This window comes from Delphinapterus leucas, unplaced genomic scaffold (assembly GCF_059928025.1).
Source record: "Delphinapterus leucas isolate spDelLeu-1000000601 "Yukka" unplaced genomic scaffold, BTC_Dleu_Yukka2 spDelLeu_asBTCV2_sq49, whole genome shotgun sequence".
NCBI classification, from domain to species: Eukaryota; Metazoa; Chordata; class Mammalia; order Artiodactyla; family Monodontidae; genus Delphinapterus; species Delphinapterus leucas.
In genome coordinates this window covers 3,763,362-3,779,302 of record NW_028322258.1, presented here as the reverse complement: position 1 = coordinate 3,779,302, position 15,941 = coordinate 3,763,362, and the positions used below count along the sequence as shown (strand labels likewise).

General features: G+C 35.2%; 1 pseudogene; it reads left to right on the top strand.

The window, feature by feature from the left end:
- The first annotated feature begins 523 nt into the window (after positions 1-523).
- On the top strand, positions 524-8,673 carry LOC149743944 (casein kinase II subunit beta-like; annotated as a pseudogene).
- Positions 8,674-15,941: the final 7,268 nt, after the last annotated feature.

Below are 15,941 nucleotides of genomic sequence, written 5' to 3'. Positions count from 1 at the left end.
AAAGAAATGTCAATTGATATTTACAAATATACCAGTCTAAATTAGGGATATGATTAGTCTGAAACCATTGAGTGTTAGAAAAAAATGATAAGAAGGTAAAAAAGAAGTTAATAAGAAATCAATGATAGTATGAAAAAGGAAAAAATTTCAACATAACAAGAAGGTAATAGAAAAAGGAAATTGAGGTCATTTAACTACTAAACTGTAGACTGTTCTTACTATGTAACTATGTTCTCACTCTATCCACTTTCTGCCTCCTATTTTTCCAACATACTTTGGACATTTTAAAATAAATTGCAACACACTTGAAAACAGATAAATTATAAGGGTTTACATCACATTTTCTTACCACAATGTTATAAAACTAGTAATTATAACAAAATGTGATAAAATATTTTGAAGTTAAAACACACATTTCTGAAAGTTTGTGTAAATAGGAAAATAAAAGCTGAGTTTTTAGATTTCTTACAAATATCAAAGTAAATTATGTACCTCAAGACTCAAGCACAGGGGAGGAGTCAAGATGGCGGTGTGGGAACATGCAGAGTTAGCTTCTCCCCACAACTAGGGTGTCTGCCAGCCACTGGTAGGGGACTCTGACCCCCAAGGGGACAGGAGGAACCTCAGAGTGAACGAGTAGGATGTAGGCAGACCGATGGGGGAGAAGTGGAGCCCAGACAGGATTGGCGTCCCTCGGGCCGGGGAGCCTGCTGAGTTCCCAAGCCAATTCCCCCTCCCCTCAAAGCCCCATCCAGGCCACATGGGTCCTGAGGACATAGGAGGGAGGCTGGGGATATCAGGAGTGGCAGATAGGAGGGGCCATCCAGGAGGATCAGGAGAGGAGCAGAGGTTGATTACCCTACTCACTTGGGCACAGGGAGCCTGCTGAGCTCCCAGGCTGGTCCCCTGCCCTCGAAGGCCCCCTTTTCCCCCTACCGTATTGGTCCTGGGGACATAGGAGAGAGGCCTGGGAGATCAGAGAGGCAGGCAGGAGGGACCCTCCCAGACCCCAGACCAGAGGAGCAGGAGAGGAGAGGAGGGCATTTGCTCTGCCCCTGCTGGGCTCCCAGGTGAGGTCCCCTACCCTCTGAGACCAGGGGCGGGTGGCACGCCTGGGTTCCTACTGTTCCTTGAGTATAAGCCCCACCCCCCACAGCCCTCAGGACGTTTTCCAGCCTTGTGGGTCCTGAGCATTGGCCCCATACACCACCCAAACCTCACCCTTACTTAGGCCTCGCTCTCCACAGCCAAGGCCTTCCCTCCCCCACCTTTTTTTTTTTTCCTTTTCCCTCCTCCTCTTTTTTACTACAGGGTACTGATGTACATTCCAGTTGTTGATTCATATATATTTTTATTTTTACACTCTTTCTAATAAATATGTTAGTTTCCGTCTAATTTTATTTTTACTTTGTTACTGTTCTTTTTTTTTTTCTTTTTTTTGCTGCCCAACATGGCTTGTGGGATCTTGATTCATGACCTCAGGGTCGGGCAGAAGCTCTTGCAATGGGAGCTCTGAGTCTGAACCACTGGACTAACAGAGAACCTCAGACTCCAGGGAATATTCTTCAGAGTGAGGTCTCCCAGAGGTCCTCATCTCAGCACAAAGACCATCTCTACTCAATAGCCTACAAACTCTAGTGTTGGAAGCCTCAGGCCAAACAACCAGTAAAACAGGAACACAACCTACTCATTAAAAAAAAAAAAAATGAGATGGCAAAAAAATATGTCACAGTTGAAGGAGCAAGGTAAAAACCTACAAGACCAAGTAAATGAAAAGGAAATAGGCAATCTACCTGAAAAAGAATTCAGAGTAATGATAGCAAAGATGATTCAGAATCTCAGAAATAGAATGGAAGCATGGATTGAGAAAATACAAGAAGTGTTTAACAAAGACCTAGAAGAACTAAAGAACAAACAAACAGAGACGAACAACACAATAACTGAAATGAAAAATACACTAGAAGGCATCAGTAAAAGAATAGCGGAAGCAGAAGAATGAATAAGTGAGCTGGAAGGCAAAATGGTGGAAATAACTGCTGAGGAGAAAAATAAAGAAAAAAAGAATGAAAAGAATTGAAGACAATCTCAGAGACCACTGGGACAATACTAAATGCACCAACATTCAAATTATAGGCGTCCCAGAAGAAGAAGAGAAAAACAAATGGTCTGAGAAAATATTTGAAGAGATTATAGTGGAAAACTTCCTTAACATGGGAAAGGAAAGAGTCACCCAAATCCGGGAAGCACAGAGAGCCCCAATACAGGATAAAACCTAGGAAAAATACACCAGTACACATATTCATCAAATTAACAAAAATTAAATGCAAAGAAAAATATTAAAAACAGCAAGAGAAAAACAAAAAAATAATATACAAAGGAATCCCCGTAAGGTTATCAGCTGATTTTTCAGTGGAAACCCTGCAAGCCAGAAGGGAGTGGCAGGATATACTTAAAGTGATGAAAGAAAAAAACCTACAACCAAGATTACTGTACCCAGCAAGGATTTAATTCAGGTTTGATGGAGAAGTCAAAAGCTTTTCAGACAAACCAAAGCTAAGGGAATTCAGCACCATGAAAACAGTTTACAACAAATGCTAAAGAAACTTCCCTAAGCAGGAAACACAAAGAGAAGAAAAAGACCCACAAAAACAAACCGAAAACAATTAAGAAAATGGTAATAGGAACATACATATCAATAATAACCTTGAAAGTAAATAAACTAAATGCTGCAACCAGAGGACATGGACTGGCTGAATGGATACAAAAAAAGACCCATATATATGCTGTCTACAAGAGACCCAATTCAGTCCTAGGGACACATACAGACTGAAAGTGAAGGGATGGAAATAGATATTCCATGCAAATGGAAATCAAAAGAAAGCTGGAGTAGCAATACTTGTATCAGATAAAATAGACTTTAAAATAAAGACTGTTCCAAGAGATAAGGAGGGACATTACATAATAATCAAAGGATCAGTCCAAAAAGAAGATAGAACAATTATAAATGTTTATGCACCCAACATAGGAGCACTTCAATACATAAGGCAAATGCTATCAACCATGAAAGGAAAAATCAACAGTAACAAAATAATAGTAGGGGACTTTAACACCTCACTTACATCAACGGACAGATTATCCAGACAGAAAATTAATAAGGAAACACAAACTTTAAATGACATAATAGACCACATAGATCTAATTGATATTTATAGAACATTCCACCCAAAAGTGATGGAATACACTTTATTCTCGAGTGCTCATGGAACATTCTCCAGGATAGATCACATCTTGGGTCACAAATCAAGCCTTGGTAAATTTAAGAAAATTGAAACCTATTAAGCATTTTTTCTGACCACAACACTATGAGATTGGAAATCAATTACAGGAAAAAACCTGTAAAAAACACAAAAAAAATGGAAGTTAAACAGTGCGCTCCTAAATAACCAAGAGATCACTGAAGAAATCAAAGAAAAAATAAAAAAATACATAGAAACAAATGACAATGAAAACACAATGACCCAAAACCCATGCATCACAGCAAAAGCAGTTCTAAGAGGGAAGTTTACAGCAATTCAATCTCACCTCAAGAAACAAGAAAAATCTCACATAAACAATCTAATGTTACTTTTAAGACAACTAAAGAAAGAAGAGCAAAGAAAACCCAAAGTCAGAGGAAGGAAAGAAATCATAAAGATCAGAGCAGAAATAAATGAAATAGAAATGAAGAAAACAATAGCAAAGATCAATAAAACTAAAAGCTGGTTCTTTGAGAAGATAAACAAAATTGATAAACCCTTAGACAGAATCATCAAGAAAAAGAGGGAGAGGACACAAATCAATAAAATTAGAAATGAAAAAGGAGAAATCACAACTGACACTGCAGAAATACAAAGGATTATAAGAGACTACTACAAACAACCATATGCCAATAAAATGGACAACCGTGAAGAAATGGACAAATTCTTTGAAAGGTACAATTTTCCAAGACTGAACCAGGAAGAATTAGAAAATATGAATAGACCTATCACAAGTAATGAAATTGAAACCATAATTAAAAATCTTCCAACAAAAAAATGTCCAGGACAAGATGGCTTCTCAGGTGAATTCTATCAAACATTTAGAGAAGAGCAAATTTAGAGAAGAGCAAACACCAATCCTTCTCAAACTCTTCCAAAAAATTGCTGAGGGAGAAACACTCCCAAATTCATTATACGAAGCCACCAGCACCCTGATACCAAAACCAGAAAAAGGTATCACAAAAAATGAAAACTACAGGCCAATATCACTGATGAGCAGAGATGTAAAAATCCTGAACAAAACACTAGCAACCAGAATCCAACAGCACATTAAAAGGATCACACACCATGATCAAGTGGGATTTATCCCAGGGATGCAAGGATTCTTCAATATATGCAGATCAATCAATGTGATACACCACATTAACAATTTAAGGAATAAAAACAATATGATCATCTCAGTAGATGCAGAAAAAGCTTCTGACAAAATTCAACACCAATTTATTATAAAAACCCTCCAGAAAGTGGGCATAGAGGGAACCTACCTCAACATAATAAAGTCCATATATGACAAACCCACAGCAAGCATCATGCTCAATGGTGAAAAGCTGAAAGCATTTCCACTAGGATCAAGAACAAGAGAAGGATGTCCACTCTTGCCACTCTTATTCAACATAGTTTTGGAAGTCCTAGCCATGGCAATCAGAGAAAAAAAAGAAATAAAAGGAATACAAACTGGAAAAATAAGGATTAAAACCATCACTCTTTGCTGATAACATGATGCTATACATAGAAAATCCTAAAGATACCACCAGAAAACTACTAGAACTAATCAATGAGTTTGATAAAGTTGCAGGATACAAAATTAATGCACAGAAATCTCTGGCATTCCTACACACCACCAACAAAAAATCAGAAAGAGAAATTAAGGAAACACTCCCATTTACCATTACAGCAAAAAGAATAAAATACCTAGGAATAAACCTGCCTAAGGAGGCAAAAGACTTGTACTCAGAAAGCTATAAAACACTGATGAAAGAAACCAAAGATGACAAAAAACAGTTGGAGAAATATACCATGTTCTTGGATTGGAAGAATCAATATTGTGAAAATGACTATATAGCCTAAAGCAATCTACAGATTCAGTGTAATCCCTATCAAACTACCAATGGCATTCTTCACAGAATTGGAACAAAAAAATCTTACAATTCATATGGAAACACAAAAGACCCCAAATAGCCAAAGCAATCTTGAGAAAAAAAAAATGGAGTTGGAGGAATTAGGCTCCCTGACTTCAAACTATACCACAAAGCTACAGTAATCAAGACAGTAAGGTACTGGCACAAAAACAAATATAGATCAATGGTACAGGACAGAATGACCAGAGATAAATCCATGCACATATGGACACCTGTTTTATGACAAAGGAGGCAAGAACATACAATGGAGAAAAGACAGCCTCTTCAATAAGTGGTGCTGGGAAAACTGGAGAACTACATGTAAAAGAATGAAATTAGAACACTACCTAACACCATACACAAAAATAAACTCCAAATGGATTAATGACTTAAATGTAAGACCAGACACTATAAAACTTTTGGAGGAAAACATAGGAAAAACACTCTGACATAAACCACAGGAAGAACTTTTTTGACCCACCTCCTAGAGTAACAGAAATAAAACCAAAAATAAACAAATGGGACTTAATTAAACTTAAAAGCTTTTGCACAGCAAAGGAAACCATAAACAAGACAAAAAGACAACCCTCCGAATGGGAGAAAATATTTGCAAATAAAACAACAGACAAAGGATTAATCTCCAAAATATACAAATAGCTCATGCAGCTCAATATCAAACAAGCAAGCAATCCAGTTAAAAAGCGGGCAGAAGACCTAAATAGACATTTCACCAAGGAAGACATACAGTTGGCCAAAAGGCACATGAAAAGATGCTCAACATCACTAATTATTAGAGAAGTGCAAATCAAAACTACAGTGAGGTATCACCTCACGCCAGTCAGAATGGCCATTATCAAAAAGTCTAGAAACAATGAATGCTGGAAAGGGTGTGGTGAAAAGGGAGCCCTCCTGCACTGTTGGTGGGAATGTAAATTGATCCAACAACTATGGAAAACAGTATGGAGAGCCCTTAAAGAACTAAAAAAAGAACTACCATATGACCTAGCAATCCCACTATTGGGCATATACTCTGAGAGAACCATAATTCAAAAAGAGACATGCACCCCAATGTTCATTGCAGCACTATTTACAATAGCCAGGACATGGAACCAACCTAAGTGTCCATCAACAGAGGAATGGATAAAGAAGATGTGGCACATATATACAATGGAATATTACTCAGCCATAAAAAGGAACTAAATTGAGTTATTTGTAGTGAGGTGGGTGGACCTAGAGTCTGTCATACAGAGTGAAGTATGTCACCATATGTTAATGCATATATATGGAATCTAAAAAAAAAATAGTACTGATGAACCTAGTTGCAGGGCAGGAATAAAGAGGTAGACATAGAAAATGGACTTGATGACGTGGGGTGGGAGGGGGAAGCTGGGGCAAAGTGAGAGTAGCATTGATGTATATACACTCCCGAATGTAAAATAGTTGGCTGGTGGGAAGAAGCAGCATAGCACAGGGAGATCAGCTCGGTGCTTTGAGGTGACCTAGAAGGGTGGGATAGGGAGGATGGGAGGGAGGCTTAAGAGGGAGGGGACATGGGGACATGTGTATGCATACGGCTGATTTGCTTTGTTGTGCAACAGAAACATGGTATTGTGAAGCAATTATACTCCAATAAAGATGTACTAAAAAAAATTGGTATCAATAGAAAAAAAAAAACCTCAAGCATAAGGACAGTTCGAAAAACTGCAGTATTTACAAAAGCTGAAGATACACAGTTCCAAAGATAATCAGCTCCACTCCTATATATATACCTAAACCCAACAGGAGTGCATTCATAAGTTCACTGAAAGGCATGCACTAGAATATTCATTATAGCATTATTTGTAAGCCCAAACTGGGTGCTACCCACATAAATATCCACTCATAGGAGAAGCCGTGAAAATTGTGGAATACTCACACAATGGGAATTGATCGTCTATAATGTGCATAATGCATAATTTATCAATACTAAGTACAAAAAAAGACAGGACGAATCTCTGGTTTTAGAAGTCATGAGAGCAGTTAACTGGAACAGTTTTTACTGAGATGAGAATGTGCTAGGTTATTGGTATTCTGTTTTTGATCTGAGTCTGACTAAGCAGGTATCTTCTGACATGTGAAATCAATACATTAAGCTGAACTCTTTTGATGTGGTTACTAGTCTTTACCGATACTATCTTCAATAAACACTTAAAAGTACATAGAAATTAAAAATATCATTCCCATGATATTTTTATTTATTAATTCATTAAAATAAGTAGAAACACATTTTAATCATGGCATGCTTTGCAAAACAAAAGAAAAAAAAGACCCCTAACTTTCAAAGACTTTTATGATCACTCAAGAAAGCAAAATTACAGAGACAAAGAAGCATCAGGAAATCAGTAAGGAAAAATAAATGACAAATTAAAAGAAATGATTTAAACATCAGGAAGTGTTATTTATACTGGTTCTGTGGGCTCCATGACTATGAATTCTTCTGTGAAGTGGATGAAGACTCCATCCAGGACAAATTTAATCTCAGTCAACTCAATGAGCAATGAGCCTCACTGTAGACAAGCTCTAAACATGATCTTGGACCTGGAGCCTGATGAAGAGCTCGAAGACAACCCCAACCAGAGAACCCTGATTAAGCAGTCAGCCAAGATGCTGTATGGGTTCACCCAGACCACCTATATCCTCACAAACCATGGCACCACCCAGATGTTGGAAAAGTACCAGCAGGGAGAGTTCGGCTACTGCCCCATGTGCACTGTGAGAACAAGCCAATGCTTTCCAATAGCCTTTCTGACACCTCAGGTGAGGCCCTGGTGAAGCTCTACTGCCCCAAGTGCATGGACAATTCCACACCTAAGACACCATCGAGACAGCACCACACAGAAGGCCCCTACTTGGGTACCAGTTTCCCTCACATTGCTCTTCATGGTGCATGCTGAATGCCGACCCAAGCAGCCCACTAACCAGTTTATGTCCAAAGTGTACAGTTGCAAGATCCATCCACTGTCCTACCAGGTGCAGTTCCAAGCTGCCAGCAACTTTGAGTCTGTCAAGACCGTTCACTTATTCCCAACCCCACCTGTCACTCTGTCTTTGACAGTTCCAGTCCTCCCCTGCCACCTTTAAGGAAATCTCTATGGTTTATATTTTAAATTAGAAGAGTCATTATTGTGGTGTGAATATGAAATAAAGTAGAAAAAAGGCAAAAATAAGTATTTACTCAAAATTTATATAAAATCTTGCCAGATCTCTTCAGGAAAAATATTTTAGAGCTTGATGACTCCTAATATAAATGTTGTAAAATCATAAGGTATTTTAAAAATAATTCTATGGTAATTTATTTAATTACTAAATAAAATTGATTATTTATATTAAGATACATTAGCATCATTGATGAATGTATGAGAAGAATACTGAATAGTACCATAATAATGAAGAAATTTTTTAAAAGATCTACAAAAACTACCATGTTGAAAGGTACAAGAATCACAGGTTTTTAGAAAGGAAATTTTCATATACCTAAAATCAACGAATTCTCATATTATTTAAATAGTTCTGGGCTATAAGTTGAAATGGACTTTACTGTGTCAAACCACAGACTGACTCGCATTATTTTAAAAAAAGCAAATCTCAAATATCACTAGTAAATAGCAATTAAATCTTAAGAGAGAATATATTTTTATACTTGATAAAATCAATTCAATGTTTAATAAAATTCAAAGAAAGCATAAGTACCAACAGACGTATCTAAACATGACAAGAATGTGTATCTCAATCCAGCTATATTTCAAAATGTTCTGGAAATTAATTTAATAGATTTATGATTATAAATGTGAAAAGAAGCTAAAATTTAGGTATATGATCTAGCAACTACTATAATGTACTACAAAACCTTTTATTTTTCCCTTGGAATAGAGAGTCAAGTCAAAAATAATGAATAATCCAATGAAATCAGAGTGTATACAAAATTTATGAACATCAGCGGGGAGAGATTGGATGACACATTAAATTGAGAATTGGCTAATTATGTCAAGTTGGGTTGATATAAAACATCTCTTAGTTGGAGAACTGAAATTCCAATCCCATCTCAGTGGAAAAAATCAAGATGCCTATTTGGAGAGTGTTCTTAGCCATCAAAATCTAGCTAGGCTAATTCAATGACTAATGATAACACCATACTTCTATGTGAGTGACAACAAATATAGACATTGTAATATTCATATTCTTCTCAGTATATTATTTGTTAAGCACTGCATGTTGTTCTAGTTTTTTTTTTTCATATTATAAGTGTTAGTTTTTGTTAACTTGATCTTTCTACACCTATCTATCCTTGAGGTGCTTGGATTTATCCTGTAGATACTGTGTTGGAATCATGTTAGCCACCTCAGGGTCAGATATTATGAAACATTTTTGTAATCCACAATGGAGACTTTGTAACAAGCTACAGCGGTGGGGAGTAGCAATTTATTTAAGTATAAGGTATAAATGGGGCAGCAAAATAATAACATTAAAATTCAAACAAGACCCTTTCAAATAAGCATATTTGTTGAAAATATTTAATCTAAGAGGCAAGTAGACAGATGAGTAAGGACAAGGAGCAGAAAACTATGGTGTCTTGGAAAACCATATCCATGTGAAAACTGAATACTGTCAGCACCAAGTTCTTTCATGTAGTCTTGAATTCAACTGTAATTGAAGCACAGATCATAAATCAGAAAGGTTTTTCAATCTGACACCCTTAGAGGAAAAAAGTGACAAATGGAATTTTCAGATTGCAAAGCATTAGTTTATCATTGCACTTTGTTGTGAAGATATAGAGCAAAGTTGGAGAATATTTATATACCACATCCTAATGACACATGGAATAAGAAAGTTGAGCTCATCATTCTGAAACTTAATATCTCTTTTGTTTACTAAAAAAAGCAAAAAGCAAAACTGTGATAATCGATATTTTTCACTTATATCTAGGGATAGTTATATTAAGCATGGTGTTTGTACTAAGAAGCTGCTGTTGCTCAAATGGATATTGCAACATATTTTTCTTGTCCACTCAAATTTATAATCTATGTTAGACAGAATATTTAGTTTACCAACTTAATCTAATTATCCATACGTATACCCCAGTTACCATGTTTTAATTAATGTGAACATTATATAAATTATATAAATCATCTTGAATTATGAAAAACTTTTAAAACTATCTTTCTAGCATATTGTTAAGATAAAATTAAAATTTTATTTACAGTCAATTCACTGAAAAACATTTTATCTGAAGCTTTTGGGTGGAAAGAAAAAGCGTTTACCGTTACCTGTACCCTCAGAAGGACTGACTGAGTCTCTTAGTATCAAATAACATATACATAAAGTATGAGATAACTTGTTTCTTAATCATATGCATTAGGAAGTATATACTGCCTTGCTAAATAAGGGTTTGAAAACTCTTATTCTGATGCTTTCTAGTTTCATAATCTTGAGAAAAGATACCTAATCTGTATTAAACTCAATTTATTAATTTGTGACGTTGACAAACATTGAGTGACTCCTCATAGATTAATTGAAGAGATTAATAACATAAGCCACATAAAGTATACTACTATATATAGAAAATGATCAAAGTGTATTGACTACTATTGATATTAATTTAATGTAAGTAAGTGTATTTGGTAATTCCACCCAAACAATCTCTCTATAGTGCTCCTGGCTTCTGGGATATTATGGAGCTATTTTCACTAAAGATGGGAGATGATTCCACTTCAAATACAGCATATTTCTTTCAAACATATCTTCGATCCTGTTTCTATTTAGCATCCTTTGAAGTACAAATAAATTTCCAAAGGGAGCCAACCCTCTTTTGCTGAATGTTGTAAAGAGATTTTTTTTCTTATTTATTTATTTATTTTTTGTAAACAGATTTTAATCTCAGTACCTGACAGGACAACACAGCTCTTCTCTTCAGCACACCATGTGTTTGTCACTCTACTCAGTGTATCCAGTTTTCTGTGCACTGTAGATCAGTAGCTGTATCTCCATCTCCAGGCATATTTATTTCTGCACTTTTTGTATCACCAAATAATCCTAAGTATGCATTGATTGTTTCCTGAATTTTATATTTCAAAGGCACTAGTTATTGATTGGGCAGCTCCAGAAACCTAGATTTGTGCCCTTGTCTCCAGTCCCCATTCAGGGACAGCTAGAGCAGTGGCCCATATGCCATTCTTCTCAAAAGCCTAATTGCTTCAGGTGACTATCCCTACTATTTTCTGAAACGTCTGAGACTGAATTCAGAGAGTTGAATTCCGTTCTTTTTTGACATGTTCTAACTACATTCATGGAAGGAAACTTGTACACATTTTCAATTTTAAAAATTACCTAAAATAGTAAGACTTTAACTCCCCCTGGATGCCATTCCTCACAATCATGGTTGTTTCTTTGGGACATCAGTCTGGGCAGGAATCTCCTCCTCCTCCTTTGTCAGGAGGTGAAGTCATATCTTTGTGCTTGCATTTGTTCAGTTTCTCCACACTAAGTTTGGAAAGGCTGTTTTGATTATTTTACAATCCTGACATTCAATTGTGATCATGACTAACTTACTGCAACCAAAACTATTAAGAATCCAGGAATAAATCATCATCTTTCTGTTCTCAGGACAAAGCATGCCACACTCGAAAGGAAAATTGTTTTTAGTAGACCTATTCAATTTTTCTGAAAGGATGCAATTCAAATGTAGACTACAAACACATTGTACATATTTTACTGCATTGTGTAAGGAAACAAAAACACAGGTAAATAAAAGTAAAATTTCCTTCAGAGTTTTGCAATTCACTAAAATAGCACTATAAAATTTCTTTGTAAAAGAAGATAATAGGTCTGTTGGTTTCAAAACAGTTCTAGTAGGGTAAAAGTATCTTGAACTGTCAACAAATGTGGCATCCATCTTATCTATTAATGGTCTTGGGAAGACCGTTTTCAGAATGCAAAACTTTAAAACTGAAATTCACTTCATGGGGTTACAGCTTTTAATGGACTGTCACTGATAAGGAAATGATGGAGAGCACAATGTTTCTGCAATCTCATTAGCTGGATGTGTTGTGTGAAGTTGAATTTCCCAATCTCCAGAATACGAACATATAGTACCAGTGAGGAGAGAAGAAAAGCAATTCAAAGTTCTATATTTAACTTTTATTCTTTTGAATACAGCATTAAAATAACAATTTCCATGGCACTGTATTTTCCTTAGTTCTTTAGTGGGCAATAAAAATAAATCTCATATTATTTTAGCATAATATCATCCTTCCAAAGGAAATCTATTTTGAAATGACATCTCATGTGGTCAGAGAACTTCCCTTAGTTCATATAAAGTTGGCAACTACACTGTTTTCTTCATTAGAAAGAGACAAGATAATATATTCAATCATCAGTGTCACAGGGGCATGCTTCACGAGTATTTGCTTAAAACTTTTAATGCTGTGTAAATGTGACATTTAAGAAATATTTATTTAGAGTAAGCCAAATAAATTTGTTGACTTATTCATGATGCCCATGGAATATGATTTTCTATTGATCATTTATATTAAAATGTCAATGTGTAAAACTAGATCTCAAAAAGCAGGAATATCTGTATATGAATGCAAACTATGTCAATCATGTAGAATTGGTTGACAGGTACACAGATGTTTGGCATACTGCAGCTTAATTGACAAAATTTCCCTATAAAAATAATGGTTTTCTCTTTCCAATTTAATGGAGAAAGTCTATGAATTAAGGCATTCAAATTTTTTTAATATTTATAATTTCAACTTAAATATATTTAGATAGAAATATATAATGAAAGCAAAACAAAGAAACACAATTTTAGTCCCAGTTCTGCCACTTTCTTATTTATTTATTTATTTATCCCAGGCAAATCACTCAGTCTCTCTGAGTTCCCCTGTATTGATACTTTTGTGTCTAGTAACTAGATAATTGTCAAAGACACTTATAATTTTATGATAACTTTATAAAGACCAGAAACGGGGTAGAGTGATCTCAAAAATACATTAAATATGTGCAGCAGTGAATAAGAATGCTGTTTTCCTCTATGAAGATGGTTGCTACAAATGTGCAATGTTGCAGGGGGGAGAAAAATGTGTCTTCTGACATCTGCAGCAGTATTTCCATGTAAACCAGGAAAAAAGAATGACTTCAAAGGACATAATGATAACTAAGATGTATGGAACACTTTCTATCACTGATAGCTTTAAAGATTTCCTTACAAAATCCTCATAGTAAGCCTCTGAAGTTGATCCCAAAATGACCATTATTTTCTAGATGAGGAACCTGGGACTCAAGAAATTTGGGTAAGACACACAAGGTGAAGTAGCTAGCAACATCAGAACTGGATTCAGAATATGAGAGTCTAGCTATAGAGGTGATATAATTTAACCATGCTTACAGCAACAATTTTGAAAAAATGTGAGAATTCGTTCAGAGATTTGGAAGAGATATGGAAAGAGACCATCCATTTTAGGCAAAAAATGTATTGAAAGCAATATCCCTTTGTTTCAAAAAATACCTGTATTGCTGTAATTTAAAAATAATCTTTTAAATACTCTTCCCCTTTATCAACTGAGAACAATTATTTGATTATTGGGAAATATATAAACAATCATATTAGCCAAACGATTAGAGTTGCTTGGTCTTCAACCAATGGCTTTTGGAAGGAAATACATTTTTCTCTTGATGCTCCTCAAGGAAAAATTGACATAAGAAATAATTGTCACTTAAATATTTTCTAAATGCTTTTAAGGACTTTGATTAAAATTGGGGAGGGGCAAGACCAAGGTCAAGTACATAATGCTTTTTCATTTAACAAGGAGGAACTTCCTGACTTATTTGATTCAGCTCACAAGGACTTTTTTTTGTTAACATCAACACTCAAAAATTTAGAGAGCTCACATTAAAATATGAATTTCTTTCTTTTCCACAAACACTGGAATATCTGCCAAACCTGGTTCTGAATTCCAATGTGGCAATGATCCATGGTTGCTGGGTAGCAGCTGCCACCTTTAGGCGGACCACGCACTTTGCAATGCTTCCAACCACCCGGGGCCTGCTTCACTCAATTACATTTCCAATCTGGCATTAAAAAAAAGAATATTCAGTGCTTTACAGTCTCCTCCTTAATGCCACCATTTAATACTTTTTTTTTCCTTCCCAATACTCATTAGGGTCTTGTGAAATGCCCTGAGTCCAAAGCAGTGAATAATTTTTGTTACCAGTGGAAAGAAGGATGGATTAATTTGATTAATTTCCTCTGAATGCCTTGAAGTAAGGCATCAAAGAATCACTGTTTACCTCTTGAAATGCTCAGATTTGATTCTATAGTAAAGAAAATGTGATTCAACTTTCATCCAAAGGACAATTGGAGAACTTTGTGCTTAAACAAAGACATATCATAGTCCATTTTATTCTTTTCTTAAAAGGTATGCATTTAGCATTAATATTATTTACCCCCTGGCATGTATCAGTAAAAATAGTTTCCCTTTAATATGGTTTTTAAGTGTAGACTTATAATTAAAATACATTCGCACTGTAAAAGAAGCTTTCGTCCAAGGAAAATAAAATTTGAAACTATTTTAACATACTCAAATTTGTGCTTTCAGAAAACTTCCCGACTTATTGCATTACAATTAGTTGCTATGAAATCATCTAGCCCTTGCTGTTCTGAAAAGAACCTTGCATAGTAGCCCTATAATTATATGTGCATTATCTGAGTGAATTGAGAACAATAAAAATAATGAATTATATTAAGTTTATGAATTATAATTTGTATCATTTAGGGCATAATTTTGATTTTTCAGAATGTAATTAGTACTTTGATTCTTTATATAGCTAAAATCTGAAAATGAGATAGAGTTGTGCCGCCTTTACAATCCTTAGTATCTCTCTGTCTTTGTCTCCGTCTGTCTCTCTTGCTCTCACAAGCACAGAAAACACACACACACACACACACACACCTGCAATATCTTTTCTACTCAAAGTCTGAAAGATTATACTTACATGGTGTTTTGAAACAACAAAAAAGAAAACTTAATGCTAAGGCATACTCTCTTAGAGATAGTCTGTGGTATACTCACACATACTGATGGTTAAAATGGAAAATATTTTTAAATGATACACAAGACAGCAATTTTCTATGAGCTTTGATAATGCATAACTCAGTTCAACTTTATAGACACTATATTGAAGAATCTTAAAAACAGTTCAGATCACCTTTATGCATAGAACTGTTCATCATAGTTCTACAAAATGAAAACCTGGAAACAGAATTTCAAAACTAGGAATTAGTAATTTTTTATTTCACAAAGTATATTATTCTAATGCTATTAAAGTAATATATAAGGAGTGTGTAAAAAAACAAAGTCCATCAAAAGTATTTCCTTTAATGTTAAATGACCAAAAAGTGCCAGACATTTCAAAATCCAGTTGTGTTTGTGTTGGTATGCGTGAAAACTGACAAGTAGAATATAATATTTATATTAAAAATCAAGTAGGTGAACATAGCCAAGACTACCTTATTAAATAGAAAAAAATGGAATGACTTACATTATTGAATATAAACACATATCGTGTTACCATCCTCTAAAACACAATTTTTGTACAATCTATACAATCTACGTGTAGGATATATATACTCCGTAAAAGTTACTTTTAAATGCTTTTGAGAGCTGTGGTTTTCCCTATTTTATCCTATTCTGATTCCACATTTTTCCAA